This window comes from Balaenoptera acutorostrata, chromosome 11 (genome assembly GCF_949987535.1).
Source record: "Balaenoptera acutorostrata chromosome 11, mBalAcu1.1, whole genome shotgun sequence".
In the NCBI taxonomy this organism is placed as follows: Eukaryota; Metazoa; Chordata; class Mammalia; order Artiodactyla; family Balaenopteridae; genus Balaenoptera; species Balaenoptera acutorostrata.
Window position 1 is genome coordinate 15,950,177 of NC_080074.1, and position 16,220 is coordinate 15,966,396.

Below are 16,220 nucleotides of genomic sequence, written 5' to 3' on the forward strand. Positions count from 1 at the left end.
TATACATACAGATGTATATGTATACATCTGTATGTATATGTATACACACACACACACAATGGAATATTTACTCAGTCATAAAAAAAGAATGAAGTTTTGTCATTTGGACCTAGAGAGTATTATACTTAGTGAACTAATTCAGACAGACAGATATTATATGGTATCACTTATATTTGGGATCTAAAAAATAATACAAATGAATACAAAACAGAAACAGACTCACAGACATAGAAAACAAATTTATGGTTACCAAAGGGAAAAGGGAGGGGGGGAGGGATAAATTAGGAATATGGCAGTTAACAGATACAGACTACTATACATAAACTAGATAAGCAACAAGGATTTACTATATAGCACATGGGATTATGTTCAATATCTTGTAATAACCTAAATGGAAAATAATCTAGGAAAAAAATATATCTGAATCACTTTGCTATATACCTAAAACTAACGCAATATTGTAAAACAACTATACTTTAATTTTAAAAAAGAGAGATTTCAGAAGGATTCCAGGCCATGGCTAGTAGATCCTCCCAGCTAGACTAAAGAGCTGAAAAAATCTTAAGGCTGTTGTCCCATAGAACTTTAACATCCTGCCCAAATTGGAGAGAGGCCTGTCTAGAGAAGAATTGAGGGTGTGACCTCTCTTGAATGGAGAGGACTAAAGTCAGACTCATAGGAAATTCATTGTTTTAAAGAGAGTTCTCCTGGTGGAAGCACCACAGTGTGAACTGAGATGGCTCTAGTTACACAAAGACTTCTGGGGGCCCAACTTTCTTTGAGTAGGAACAGAGTGAGAAAGCCAATCAGCTGCCAACAAGGGCCATTTCTCATAGAAATGCAAAGACCCCTCCAAGGGCAGAGCTCTGAAGAACAAAGGACTGCAGTCTATTCTACTTAGTAAAGCACACTTTCTTGACTTTTCTCTTCCCTGTCTCCTCACTGTGCTCCCTGAGATGACCGTCAAGTAAATTTCCCATTTTCAAGTTCTTGTCTCAGGGTCTGATTTTGGAAAATCAGGCGATGATGCCAGACATCCTTATTTTGTCCTCGACTATACTGGAAACTCTACTAGTGTTTTCCCACTAAGTATGATGCTGGATAACTCTGGAGAGAAGGGTTGAGTGACCCAAGACCTGGCAAGAAGACACATGTATAGGGAGAAGCTGAGGAGGATGAGGAGTCCCAAGAATAAGATAGATTTGGGGGCCAGCAGAGGGTCATGGCCAGTGAGAAAGTTGGGGTAGGGAATAGTACTAGTGCTTTAGGGTAGAGATGTCTAATATTTAACTTTTGTTACCTGTCTTGTAGTGTCATTTCCTACCACTACCCTAAACTTTCAATAAGAGCCTGCTGTCCATTAAAAAAAACGATGGTGAAAGATAGGTATGAAGTATCCAACTATTTTTTTATCACTGTTTTTATTATAGATTAGTTGTTGAATTCCATCAAGTTCCTTTTATGAACATCGTGACTCATCCACTCTTCTCCAGAATGATCATTATGAGTAAAGCTACTGTGAACATTTTTGTATATGTCTCCCATTAAACATGTCCACACATTTTGGGGGGATATATACATAGGAGTGGCATTGCTGGGTCATAAGGTGGGCATTTCTTCACTGTTAGTAGACACTGCCAGTTTTCCCAAGTGGTTATATCATTCACATTCACACCAGCAGTGCATGGGAGTCTGAGATTACCTATGTTGTTGTCAACACTTGTTATTGTTAGTCTTTTTATTTTCAGTCATTCTGATAGATGTGAAGTGTTATTTCATTATAGCTTTAATTTTCACTTCGTGATTACCAAAGAAGTTGAGCATTTTTTCATGTGGTTAGTAATCATTGGATACTCGTTTGGGGAAGTGCCTGTTCAGCTCCCATGTCCGTTTTTCCATTGTGTTAATATTTTTCTCACTGATTTATAAATTTTCGTTAAATACATTTTTAAAACAACTTAAATATGGTGGTTAAGATGGGCTGAAGTAAAAGCATGGGAAAAGATATATACCATGCAAAGGCTAACAGAAAGCTGGTATCGCTTTAGTAATATCAGATAAAGTTTAAAGCAAGAAGCATAATTGTTAGAGATAAAGAAGGATGTTTCACAGTCATTAAAATGGACAGTCCTCCAGAAAGATATAGCAATTCTAAATTTGTAAGTGTAAAACATAGCCTCAAAATACAGAAAGCCAAAGCTGATAGAACTAAAAGGAGAAATAGACAAATTCAAAGTCACAGAGAAATATTAATACACTTCTTTCAGTAACTAATGGAACAAGCAGACCACATATCAGTAGTGTTATAAAGGATTGGAACAATATGATTAACAACTTTGACTTAATTCACATATGTAGAGCATTTTATCCAACACCTATAGTGTACATATTCTTTTCAAGGGCACATTGAAAGATTAACAAAATTAATTGTATCCTGGGTCATAAAGCAAGTATCATATTTCACAACATTGAAGTAATAGAGAATATGTTCTCTAATCACAAGGAAATAGGCTCAGAATTAATAACAAAAAGATAATTAGAAAAGCCCCAAATACTGATAGTTAAGCAATATTCTTATAAATAATAAAGAAGAAATCACAGTGGAAATTTTTAAATATTTTGGACTAAATGGTAATGATAATGACATACCAAAATTTGTGGAATACAGCTAAAGACATTTATGGCCCTAAAAGCATCAAGTTGAAAAGAAGGAAGACTGAAAAATCTGAAACATAAGCATTCTTTTCCAAGAAGTTGAAAAAAAAACCAGAAAAACTAAACTGCAAGAAAGTGAAAGGAAGGAAATAATAAATATGAACAAAAATTAAAACTGAAACAAACAAAATTAAAATTAAAACCTCTTGAAACAAACAGAATAAAACAAACAAAATCCCCAAAGCTCTTTGTCCTGTATTCTCCCATTTCAGTAAATAGAAATTTTATCCTATCATATGCTCTGTATTTGGAGTCAACCTTGACTGCTCTCTTTCTCTCATACCTCGCATTTGTGAGGTGATCCTATAGATGGGGGGTCCCCAACTCCCAGTCCGCTGACCAGTACGGGTCCGTGGCCTGTTAGGAACTGGGCCGCACAGCAGGCAGTGAGTGGCGAGCGAGCATGCTGTTCCCCATTGCTCGCATTACCGCCTGAATCATCCTCCACCAACCCCCATGGAAAAACTGTCTTCCACGAAACTGGTCCCTGGTGCCATGAAGGTTGGGGAGCGCTGCTATAGGTTATACCTTAAAAATATATCCAGAATCCAGTCACTTCTCATTCCCTTCGTTGATTACAGCCTGACCTAAGCTATCATTATCTCTTACCTGCATAACTGCTGTAATTTCTTAATTGATCTCTGTATTCCCTCTCTTAGCCCAGTTCTTCATATGATAGTCAGAATTACCCTGTAAAACCTTCATGTCACTCTTGCTCTCTTATCTTTACAGTCCCTTTCCATTTCTCTTGGCATAAAAGCCAAAGAAAGCGCTTACAATGGCCAAGGAGACCCTGAATAATTTGCTCACCTCGTCTTATTTTTTGCCTTCTTCCTGTCCCTCTCTGAGCTACAACCATAGTGGCCATCTTGCTGTTCTTCAGACATGCTGTTGAATCTCTAGGCTGTCGCACTTGCTGTTCCTTTCCCCAAATATCCACTTGGCTTACCTCACTTCAGAACCCTGCTAAGAATCACCTTATTAATGAAATCTTCTCAATCAGCCCATAAAACAGCAATCCCCTTCCCCCATACTTGGCACTCCCTACTTTTTTTCTGTAATATATGCCTGGCACCTAGTAGACACTCAAGTGTTTATTTGTTAAATGACTAAATTCATGGATGGAACTATTCAAGTGGTTACTACCGGAAGTGATGTGAAAGTAATATTTATGTAGGAAAAACTTCCCAAACCTGTTAATTTCAGGATGCAATGCTCTGATTCTTCTGTTTTTTTGTTTTATCTTGAAATAAGTTTAGGCTTACAGAAGAGTTGCAAAAATAATACAGAGAGAGGGCTTCCCTGGTGGCGCAGTGGTTAAGAATCCACCTGCCAATGCAGGGGACATGGGTTCGATCCCTGGTCAGGGAAAATCCCACATGCCACAGAGTAACTAAGCCCATGCACCACAACTACTGAGCCTGCACTCTAGAGCCTGCGAGCCAGAGCTACTGAGCCTGCGCACCACAACTACTGAGCCCACGTGCCACAACCACTGAAGCCCACGTGCACAGAGCCTGTGCTCCACAACAAGAGAAGCCACCGCCGTGAGAAGCCCGTGCACCGCAACGAAGAGTAGCCCCTGCTCGCTGCAACTAGAGAAAGCCTGCATGCAGCAATGGAGACCCAACACAGCCAAAAAATAAAAAATAAATAATAATAATAATAATAATACAGAGTTACCGTATACCCTTCAACCAGCATCTCTTAATGTTAATACCTTATATAATCATAATACAATTATCAAAAGTAAGAAATTAGCATTGGTACAATGCTGTTAACGAAAGTACAGACTTTATTTGAATTTCACCGATTTTTCCACTAGTATTTTTTCTGTCCCAGAGTCCAGTCTAGAATTCCCTATTGCATTTAGTCATCATGTCTCCTTAATTTCTTCTGGCTGGTAACAATATCTCAGTCTTTCCTTATCTTTCAAGACCTTAAGACTTTTAAAAGTACTAGTCAGGCATTTTGTAGGATCTCCCTCAACTTGGACTTATCTAATGTTTTCTCATGATTAGATCAAGGTTTTGCGTTTTTGAAAGGTACCACAGAAGTGATATGGCTTTGTCGTATCAGGGGAGACATGGTATCAGTGTGTCTTATTACTGGTGATATTACCTTTGATCATGTGGTTAAAATAGTGTCTTCTGGGTTTCTCCACTGTAAAATTACTATTTTTTTCCTTTGTAATTAATAAATATTTTGGAAGAGATATTTTGATAAATATTTTGATAAATTTTCTTTTTCTCCTGATACTTTCAGATATTAATTTTAGTATTCATCAGTGGATCTTGCTTGAAGCAATTATTATGTGCCATTCCAATCATGATTTTTTCATTCCTTCTATATTTATTAGTTGGAATTCTTCTGTAATGAAGACTTGTTCCTTCTCCCCCCATTTATTTATTCAATAATTTATTTATAAAAATGTGGGTTTGTGAGTATTTGTTTTATTCTTTGGGTTATAATCTATTACTGTTACTGTTTATTTTGTTTAAATTGGTCCAGCTTTGACATCCATCTTATTTTTAGACATGCACCCATCTTATTTCTCTTGAGCATTTCCTTACTTTCTGGCACCATGAGATGCTCCAGCTCATCTTGTATTTTTCTTGCTCTGCCCTGAAATCAGCCACTGCTCTGTGGAATCCTGGTTCTTCTAATTGGAGAAGGATATTTAGAAACCAAGATCTGGATACTTGTTTCATCTTTTATAGCCTTTTTTTGTGTCCTGGCACTCTTTTTTTTCTTCTTCTTTTTTCATAGTCCTACCACCATGAAAACCTCTGAAAAACTTGACTTATATCCAGAGGAAAGTTAACATTATTAGAAGAGAATTTTCTGGTAGGAATATCAGAAAACCAATATATGTAACTCTGTCATTTGCTTTTGTACATGTGTTGAACAGATTTTATTTAGTTCTATTTTAATCCTCTAAAGCCTAGAAGTAGATTTTAAATATGATTTTTGGCCTATCCTCATAGTGTTACAATGTAATCGTTTCTAAAAATACACATGGGATAGTAAAAGTCTTAGATTTCAAGTACTTTGTGATTTGGGGATTAGGGAGGCATAAATTACATAGCCTTATACTAGTGTAAATTAACCTCAGAAGTTAAAATATATTTCAAGTAAAGACTAACTCAAATTGTTATCCCAAAGTGCTGTGATAGATACTAAAGATCCAGATCAGTCATACCTGTAAAATTTTAGAGCTCTTCCTCAGCATAATTGCCTTCCTTTTACATGGCCTTTAACAACAGGGATTTCAATAATACAATATATTAATTACTAGAATAATAAATTTGCACATCTTATTCTCATTGAACTTGGAGGCTCCAAGGACTGGAATTCTGGATGTATTTATTTATTTATTGTTTATTTTTATTTTTGGCTGAGTTGGGTCTTCGTTGCTGCGTGTGGGCTCTCTCTAGTTGCAGCGAACGGGGGCCACTCTTCTTTGCAGTGCACGGGCCTCTCATTGCAGTGCCCTCTCCTGCTGCGGAGCACGGGCTCCAGGCGTGCGGGCTTCAGCAGTTGTGGTTCACGGGCTCAGTAGTTGCGGCTTGCAGGCTGCAGAGCGCAGGCCCAGCAGTTGTGGCTCATGGGCCTAGTTACTCCGCGGCATGTGGGATCTTCCCGGACTAGGGCTCGAACCCATGTCCCCTGCATTGGCAGGCGGATTCTCAACCACTGCGCCACCAGGGAAGCCCTGGATTTATTTTTTTGTGTCCTATGTAGATGCCCAGATGTTGGTTTATGAATGAAAGAATGTACCTCAGAATATGTGACTCTACATTTTATTAGATTACTAATAATTAATTCTCAAATATCTCTAAAGAGAGTAAAAGTTAATGTGAATCTAAATGAGTCTGTTTACCAAATAAGAAGTGATAGGATAGTACTTCGGGTTCATTTAGTTTCATTTATGTTTCTCTGTCTAAGCATAGAACAAGTTCTGTATGTAGTTATATAACATCTGTAAAGATGAGACGTTTCTTATTTTCAACTATGAAATTAATGGGATGTGTCTGAGGTCCATGACTGGTTCATAACTCACTTATTAATAATTAAGTAAAATTGACCCCTTTTTGTTATTGAGAATTGCATCAGACTTAGAATTCTGAAATTTCAGTTTGATTTCCATGTTATCTTCTTCTCTGCCTTTTTTTTTTGACCCTTTACCATCTCACCCCCTACTCTATCCTTCTTTGTTCATTCTTGCTTCTCTGTCCCATCAGTCTTTGCTTCTCTGTCCCATATAAGACATATAAGAGTATATGTCCCATATACTCTTGCTTCTTTCTATCATGTGTCCTTACTTCTCTCATGTGTTACTGCATCTTTATCCCCTCTCCCTCCCTTCCTTCCATCAGTCATTCTTTCCATATTTCCTTCTAGGAGTACACATATCTAGCCTCTGCTTCCGTATATCCAGACCTCATTCCATCCTTCCTTTTCTTATTCCTTCTCTCTCTCCAGCCTTCTTTCTGTCCTGTCATTCCTTCTGTTCATTCAAAGCGAAGGTCCTTTCTTCCATCAGTTCTTCTTTTCTTTTATCTAGTCTAATGACTACCATATATGTACTGATGAATTCCAATTTTATATCTTCCACCCACACACTTCTACCTTGGACTCCAGATTTAACAATCCCACTTCCTGTGCTATATTACCTCTTGAATTCCTACCCAGATACCAACTGCTCTTATCATTTTCACTATTACCACTGTTATTCATGCCACCATCATCTCTCCTCTAGAGCAGTATAGTAGCCTCCTAAGTGGTCTTCCTATTTCTGCCCTTTGCCTGATAACTCATTTTCTACCCAGCAGTCCAAGTGATTATTTTAAAAGTTAAGTCATGTCATGTCCCAGTCTCTGCTCAAAACCTTTCAAAGGATTCCTATCTTTTTATATTATTATTGAGGTATTGGTTTAGAAGTTTCATATGTAAATTATAATTTAATTTATGTGTACACTGCAGCATGCTTACCACTAATACAGTCACCATACAGTTAACCCCCTTTACCTATTTTGTGCTTCCATCCTCTCTGGTAACCACCAATCTTATTTTTCACAGATGAAAATAGAGATCTTATTTTATTCTTTTTTCCCCAGCTTTATTGAGATATAATTGACATGTAACTAGTCTTTTTCTGAAGGAGAGAAATTTCAAATAGGACTGTTAGACTACTGAAAAGCATTACACATAGATCTGGGAAAGTATGCTTTTGAACACGTTAGACATTTTATTTAGTTATGTGTAAATCCTTTAAAGCCTAGAAGTACATCTTATACTTGATTTTGGCCTAACCTGGTAGAGTCACAATGCTGTGGTTTCTAAAATTAGACAAGGAGTAAGAGTTCTAGATTATACATAGCTTTGTGTGATTTTTGAGATCAGAGAGGCTTAAGTTACATAGATTGTATTAGTGTAAATCGATTCCAGAGATTGAGTGATCTTGGCCCTTTTAAACTCTATTATTAATTCTAATAATTTTCTGTGTATTCCTTTTTTTATATGTTGATAGTGTCAATACCCATATCATCTGTAAATAATCATGTTTTTGTTTCTTCTTTTCCCATCCTTATACCCTTTATCTCTTGATCTTCTCATTACTACACTTGTTGGTCCTACTAGTACCAGGTTGAATAGAAGCAGTGGCAGGCATCCTTGTCTTCTTCCCAATCCTAAAAGAAGTACTTTCAACATTTTACCATTAAATATGATGTTTTCTGTACTTTTTGTGAATGCCCTTTTTCACATTAAGGCGGTTATCTTCTAGTCCTGGTTTGTTGAGGCTAAAAGGAAATTGAATTTTAATAGCTACTCTTTCTGCATCTGTTCAGTTGGTCATGTGAAATTTCTTTATTCTATGAATGAGGTGAATACACTAACCAGTTTTTAAACATTAAACTAATCAACTTTCTGTGGATAAGCCCAACTTGATCATGATGTATATTTTTTAATGTATTGTTGTATTTGGCTTGCTAATATGGTATGCTTGTGAGTGAGATTAGTTTGTAATTTTCCTTTTGTACTGTCCTTGTCTGATTTTGGTATCAAGGTAAATCTCACCTCATAAAGTGAGTTAAGGAGTGTTCCTTTTTTGTCTATCCTCTGTATGAGGTTAGAATCCTCTGTAAAATTAAAACTGTCTATTTCATGAATGTTTGGTAGAATTCATCTATACAGCTGACTGGCTCTTGTGTTTTCCATATAAGATTTTTAACCACGAATTCAGTTTCTTTAGTAGCTATGAGACCGTTCATGTTCTTTTTTTGCTCTTGAGTCAGTTTTGGTAAGTTTTAAATTTCTTCTTGAGTCAGTTTTGGTAAGGAATTTATCCATTTTATCAAAGTTTTCAAATTTATTTGCATAAAATTGTTCATACTGCCTTATTTGCCATTTAATCCCTGCAATATCTGAGATTATATCATCTTTTTTATTCTTAATATTGCTTATTTTGTCTGCTCTCAATTTTTCCCTTAATTTACCTTGTCAGAGTTTTACAGTATTGTTTCTTCAAGTAATAAACTTTGGCTTTGTTGTTTCTATTATGTATTTGTGTTCTCTTTTCACTAATTCCTGCTCTTGATCATTTCCTTCTTTCTTTTTCTTCTTTAGAACATAGAGACCAATAGGTGAACAATAGAACAATAAACACCTTTATTACTTGAGCTAAGATAGGAGGGAGGAGGATTTGTTTGCCTTTCCGGGCCTTGATTTTCCTCAGCTAGAACTCCAGCTCCTTGCACTCTAGCACATAGCCATCTGCTTCACCACACTGGCCTGGTTTTGAAACAATGCATGCGAGGAGCTTGCCCTGCTGGAACTGCTCCTCCAGAAGACTGCTGATTTTGGCATTCTTTTTCCTTTCATCATATTTCTTCTGAATTTTCTTTGATCGTTTTTTGTTTAAAATCCCTTCCACCTCGAAGTCAGCTTGGCTCCCTTCTTGCGGCCCCAGGGCAGTGCGTAGTGGGACTCCTACCACTGTCAGAATAGTGTGCTGTCAGTGAGCACGATGCAGTTCTTCACCAGGGTCTTGGTACTGACCAGTTCATTGTTGGAGGCACTGTAAACAATGATGAGCCTCGTTTTGCACGTACAACACTCCAAGCCTCAGGGGAAGTTCCCCACATCCAGCCTCAAGGTACGGTATTTGTTGCCTCCCTGCATGTGGAATGTGTGTATGAGGCAGGGTCAATCTTAGTGTTGGCAGCGGGGATTCCCAGCTCATACTTCTGCTTCTTGTGGTAGGTCTTTCTCTCGTTCCTAGTCTTGTGGCGCTTGTGCCAGTTGTTCCGAGATATGCCTATTGCTCAGTGCTGGCTGGAAAGAGATAATTTTCTTCTTTATATTTTTTTTAAGATTTATTCTGCTGTTTTCCTAACTCAATTTCAAGTCTTTTTTTCTAATGTAAGCATTTAAGCCTATATATTTTCTTCTAATACCTCTTTTTTGTTGTTTTTCATTCTGCGCATTTTAGATATATTTTTTTCATTATCATTCAGTTTTAGGTATTTACTAAAATCCATTGTGATGTTCTTTGATAAATTGTTTGGAGAAGTGTTTTTTAATTTCAAAATGTATGATAGATACCAATTCCTTTCAATCTGTTGATTAGTATTATGACCTAGTACAGGGTCAATTTTCATGAGTATTCCATGTATACTTGAATAAATGTTCTCTACTTATTGGATATAATGTTCTCTGACTGCTTTATATCTTATGTCTTTGTTTTTGGTTTTGTGTAGTTTCAATATGGTGTATCTAGATGTGGATCCTTTCTCTGTCTCTGTCTCATCTCTCCCTCTCTGTATCTCTGCTTATTTTTATCTGTTCTTTATTTCTGTTTTTATTTCCCCTCCTCTCCATCCCACCACCCAACTGTATCCCCATGTTCCTCTCTTTCTTACCCTGCTTGAGATTCATGAGCTTCTTGAATTGATATCTTTCAGTGGTTCTGGAAAATTCTCAGGTCTCTTATTCTGCAGCTCAGATTAAGTTTGTTTCCTTGTGGATTTTATGATTGATTGATTGATTTTTGGTGGAACTTTTTCTGTAGAAATTGAAGCATGGGTTGAAGTTGAGAATCCAGAGAGGATTTATAATTTCTTTTAACAATTATCTCAGATCACAACCAACCTGGGACCACGTTAATGCAATGATATGCTTGAGATGTTTGGTACCATTTAAATTCCATGAATTTGCATTGAGATTATGCATGGGGGGGATGCACAGGAATTTTTTAATAAAATAAATAATTTTAGATTTATAGAAAATGTGCAGATATAATACAGAGAGTTCCTGATTACTCTATACCCAGTTTCCCCCAATATTAACATCTTACATTACCACCGTATTTTTGTCAAAACTAAGAAATCATAGCACTAGCTAAATTCCAGACTGTATTCAGATTTCCACTAATGTTCTTTTTCTGTTCCAGGATTTCATCCACATTACCACATTGCATTTAGTCATGTGTCCTTAGTCTCCTCTGTCTTGTGACAGTTCCTCAGGCTTCCCTTGTTTTTTATGACCTTTTGGATTTAGAGTACTGGTCATGTATCTTGTAGAATAGTCCTCAATTTAGTTTTGTCTGATGTTTCTCTCATCTTTAGAGTGGGGTTATGGGTTTTGTGGAAAATATCACAAAGGTGAAGTGTTCTTCTCATCACATCATACCAAGATGTACATGATACATGACTGACTTATCACTGATGATGTTTGCTCTGATACATGGTTGCAGTACTGTTTGCCAGTTTTCTCCACTGTGAAATTACTATGTTTAACCTTTCCATTCAGGAATGGGAGATTTTATTTTCTTTCAGCCCAGACTGAGTAGAGACAGGCAAGTTTCCTTCCTGTCCTATTAAGATTTATGTCTTATTTACATTTGAACTGTGGATGGAGCTCTTTAAAGCCCAGGTTTTATATTGAGGGTCTATTATTAGTTTCCTCAGTTGGATGGGCCTTGGGCTTTATCTCCTGTCCTCCTCAACCTGGATTATGTTTAAGCTTTCCAGGACTCTGTAGAAATCCTCAAGGCTAAAGCTGACCTTACCACTCTGCTTAACCTCTTATGATTCCTTACTTTTGGGGCAGTCCAGTGAATTATGTTTAAAAGTTTTCTTTTGTTGTTTTTTGTTAACTTTTTGTTAGTTATTTCCACTAGGGTATCTTAATCCAATGTACTGTCAGCAACAGAAGTTAGTAGGTTTCTTTTGACATTGATTTTGAATATTTTTAAAAACGTTAACACTTGTGTTGGGGGGAAATACAGCTTAGACTTAGAAAGTATGTTACTTGTAGTCATTCTCCCAATTCCTCACTCCCCCCACCCAAACACACACAGTTCTTATGAGTTTCTTAATTTAAAGATACTGTTTTCTCTGCTGTGATTGATCTTTCCTACTTGATCCTCATGATCAACACCTGTTGATTCCAAACTCTGCTCAAGTGTTTTCTTCCTCATGCCTTCTCCTGTCTCCTTTCCCCTGCCCCCACACACAGAGTTTGATTTCATCTGTGCTGCCATAATATACCCTTCATTAAGAAATATGAATACATATATATATCAATGTTGGTTTGAATATTATGGTAGATGTTATTATTGTTCACCATTATTCACCTGCAGGAAATTTATGCTTCTGCCTTCTTGAAGTTTGGCTTGCCCATGTAACCTGCTTTAACCAATTAAATGTGAGCAGAAATGCCTTGCCTGATCTGCAGTAGATACATAGCATGAGTGAGAAATAAACTTTAGTTATTTTAAGACACTGAGCTTTGAGAGTTGTTTGTTACCTCAGTGTAACCTAACATGTTCTGTCTTAATTGACACACATGCTCAATCCCCCATCTTGAAGGCAAAAGCTGTATTTTAGTCGTCTTTATGTCCTCAGCTGCCAGCCTAATTTTCTTAAAACATTTTAGATTATTACATATCCTTCAGGAAAGTAACATTATATAGTGCAAAGAGCATGGGTTTAGAGTCAGACACATCAAAATTAAAAAATTTTTTCCTTGATTGCTTAGCTGAGTTACTTTGGAAGATGTCCTTGAGTTTTAGATTCATTTTTAAAATGAGATACCTTATTAAAGTTGTTGGGAATATAGTATATGTAAAGTACCTAGTACAGTAGACATTCTTTCCCTCTCACATTTCTTACTTCTCCATTGACTTTTTTTTTTTTTAATTAATTAATTTATTTATGGCTGTGTTAGGTCTTCATCTCTGTGCGAGGGCCCTCCCCAGCCGCGGCAAGCGGAGGCCACTCTTCATCGCGGTGCGCAGGCCCCTCACCATCGCGGCCCCTCCCGCTGCAGAGCACAGGCTCCAGACGCGCAAGCTCAGCAGCTGTGGCTCACGGGCCCAGCCGCTCCGCGGCACGCGGGATCCCCCCAGACCAGGGCTCGAACCCGTGTCCCCTGCATTGGCAGGCAGATGCTCAACCACTGCGCCACCAGGGAAGCCCTCCATTGACTATTGAATCAAGTCTTTAAAAGTCCCTTTCTCCTGCTTTCATTAATTTATTTATTTGATTAGTCATTAGATAAATATTTTTTGAACTGCTACTATATGTCAGGCATTGTCTAGTTACTGGGAAGTGGTGAACAAGGCCTAGTCCCAGTCTTTAAGGTGGTTACAGTCCTATGGCCAATAATTCTCCCTTCCTGTCTTCAGCTATCAAACAAAGTTATATTAATACTGCAAGTCCTCTCTCTACCATCACCTTGAAAATTTTGCCTAAATTTCTCCACATCTCAAAAAAAAAGAAAAAAATCCAGAACTGATTGTTCCCTCCTGATTGTTCAAAGCAAATTACTGGTATTCATATGTGTCTCTTATAATATATATTGCATTCTGCCATAACAGGTTCTGTTATATTCGTATATATCATGTACATTTTCAAGTTTCTTTTCTAAATTTTAAGCTCCTTGAGTGTTGGAATTTCATATCATTTATATTGTATTCCTCAAATCAAGAATATTATGTGGATAATGAATAATGTCATTCGTTAGAAGGTGTTTTAGGAATTTATGGGGGCATTTTTGGTAGTCACAGTGATTGGAGGGTCCTAGTGGAATTAATGAGGAGAGACTGAGGATGGAAAACTTCTTGCAGTGCTCAGGACGGTCTCTCAAAATAAATAGTTGTCCTGAGTCCCAGATAACTTTCACATATTCTACTAGATGTTTCATGAAACACCTAGTAAGTGAAAAACTTATTCATGATTTTCAAAATCTAGAGCCTAAATCCCTTTTTATGTGTAAACACTAGGTATTTTTTACACAATTTTAATATACATTGAGTGTTCCTGAAATATATTGATCACTGATGTGAATCAAGGGAAGATTGAACTTTGTCCAGACGTCTACTAAATCTTGCTCAACATTACAGGAAACCAAAGGCAGTAACACTCATGGTATTTGAGTCACCAATAATACAACTGTATCATTCTGTTTTTGTAGCTGTTGAATTTAAAATGATTCTGTATGTAGGTGTAGGCATCCAACTAATTCATTGTCTTTTTGTTTCATACCCAGATTATTTACTTATGGTAAGTAAATGTTGCTTCTTTTTAAAATATAAATGACTTTCCTTAAACTTCTCTCATATATTACATTGGAGCATTATATTAATGCTTTAAAATTGTATATAAAGATATGTTATCTATGAATTTCATTTCAGAATTTAAAATAAAGCAGTGAAAAATATTTGTTATAAAAAGTGACATTGTGTCATGGTTTAGAACCACTGATTTATGAACCATTAGAGCCTGGAAAAATATAAAATTTGCTTTTAAAATACATATTTAATCCTATTCAACATTAAACTGTTCTCTTCAGGGAAAGTGTATATCACAAATATTCTGATAATTTGAATAATGTTAGTTAAGAGCACTAAAAATTTGTTACAAACCAGAAAAAAAGCATATGTAAACTATATTCAATTTATAAAGAGACAAATTGCTATTTATAATTTTTGAACTTCTAATGAAACACCAATGACTGCTTAATGACTGAGACTCTCCATTTTTTCCTTTATTATAGTTAGTATATCCAGAACTTTTATTTTAAAAAATTTAACTCTGTTGTTTCACAAGGAGGAAGGGTAGAAGAGAAGATATTTTGCATGTGATTTAATGATCTTAATTTATAGTCTGTAAATCAGTTCTCTAGGGTCAGCAATGAATTGTTTTGATTTAGATATTCTAAGTGTAGTTTTCATTGTTGAGCATGTGATAAGATATATTTTATAAACTCAAGTGCAGAACCAGATGGCTTTATTCTGGTATGATACGTGTTAATTCATAATGCCTTGTTTTTAGCAGGAATGGGATTATGTTGTATCTTACTGTTGCCTTTTTTAGACTATTTTATAGACAGAACTAGAAATTCTAGTTATATAAAGCTGTACTAGCACAGGCTGGAAAGTAGGTCATTGTTATGGGGAGTATACCAAACTGCCCACTGGTTGCTATAGCAATGACCTACTTTAAGAAACTATTTCTGTTGATTCATGTTGAAATCATCTTTTGGAACCAGCATAAAGAAACTCACCGCATGTAATTTTTCCTAATAGCAGTAAGGTAGTGATCGCTGGAGGTAAAAAAAAAAAATCCTTAAAATATTTAAAGTGAAGAAATATATTTTCTCACCTAACACCTCTTCAATTTATTTTGAAGTGCTGCAATTAGTATTGTAATTAAATAGTACCAGAACTATTCTTCTGTGTAGGCAATACAATTATGCAGAGGGATGTAGTGAGTTTTACTACCCTTTGGCCTATTTAAAAATCAACCCGTTACGTGTAGTTAATAGCATTATTAACTGAGCCTTCAAATGGGTATGGTTTCAAGAAAACAGTAAACATGCCAAATTGGATAAGGTCTGAAAATAAGTTCCTATTAAAATTGTACCTTATGGGGAGTTCCCTGGTGGCCTAGTGGTTAGGATTCTGGGCTTTCACTGCCGTGGCCCTGGTCAGTCCCTGGTTGGGGAACTGAGATCCCGCAACCTGCACGGTGGGGTCAAAAAAAAAAATGTACCTTATGTAATTTCAATGTATTGTATTAAATCATTCCATTCAATATTGGATTCCTGTTCTTAGGTACATGCATTCGTAATATATAAAGGTTGAAATTGGTGTGTTCTCTGAAACACATTGGATCTGAACTCTGGCAGAACTCACTCTCTTCCCAGTTGAGGGTAAAGGATGAAAAGTTAGACTATATAGTACCCTTTGAAGTAACATTTTTCCTTCAGCACTAAAAAGAAATCTTACCTGTCAATGAGTTGATATTTTGAACTTGGTGTATTGGAGATTTTATGGTATTATCAAGGAAGAATTATATGCTTAGAGATTAGTTGATTCAGGGTCTTAATTGCACTGTATCTTGTTGTATATATATTCATATTCACATTTGCCTTGCCTTGTGGGAAAGATTTTCATCAAACCTTTGTTCAAAGTCACATTCAGAGAAAGTTAAGAG

At 36.5% G+C, this 16,220-nt stretch overlaps 1 protein-coding gene and 1 pseudogene across 5 annotated transcripts in view; one reads left to right on the forward strand and one right to left on the reverse strand.

Moving 5' to 3' along the window:
• CRY1 (cryptochrome circadian regulator 1) overlaps positions 1 to 16,220 on the forward strand; it is a 104,158-nt gene that overhangs the window by 49,396 nt on the left and 38,542 nt on the right. The window lies entirely within an intron of this gene.
• Positions 9,317 to 10,656, reverse strand: LOC102998001 (40S ribosomal protein S8-like; annotated as a pseudogene).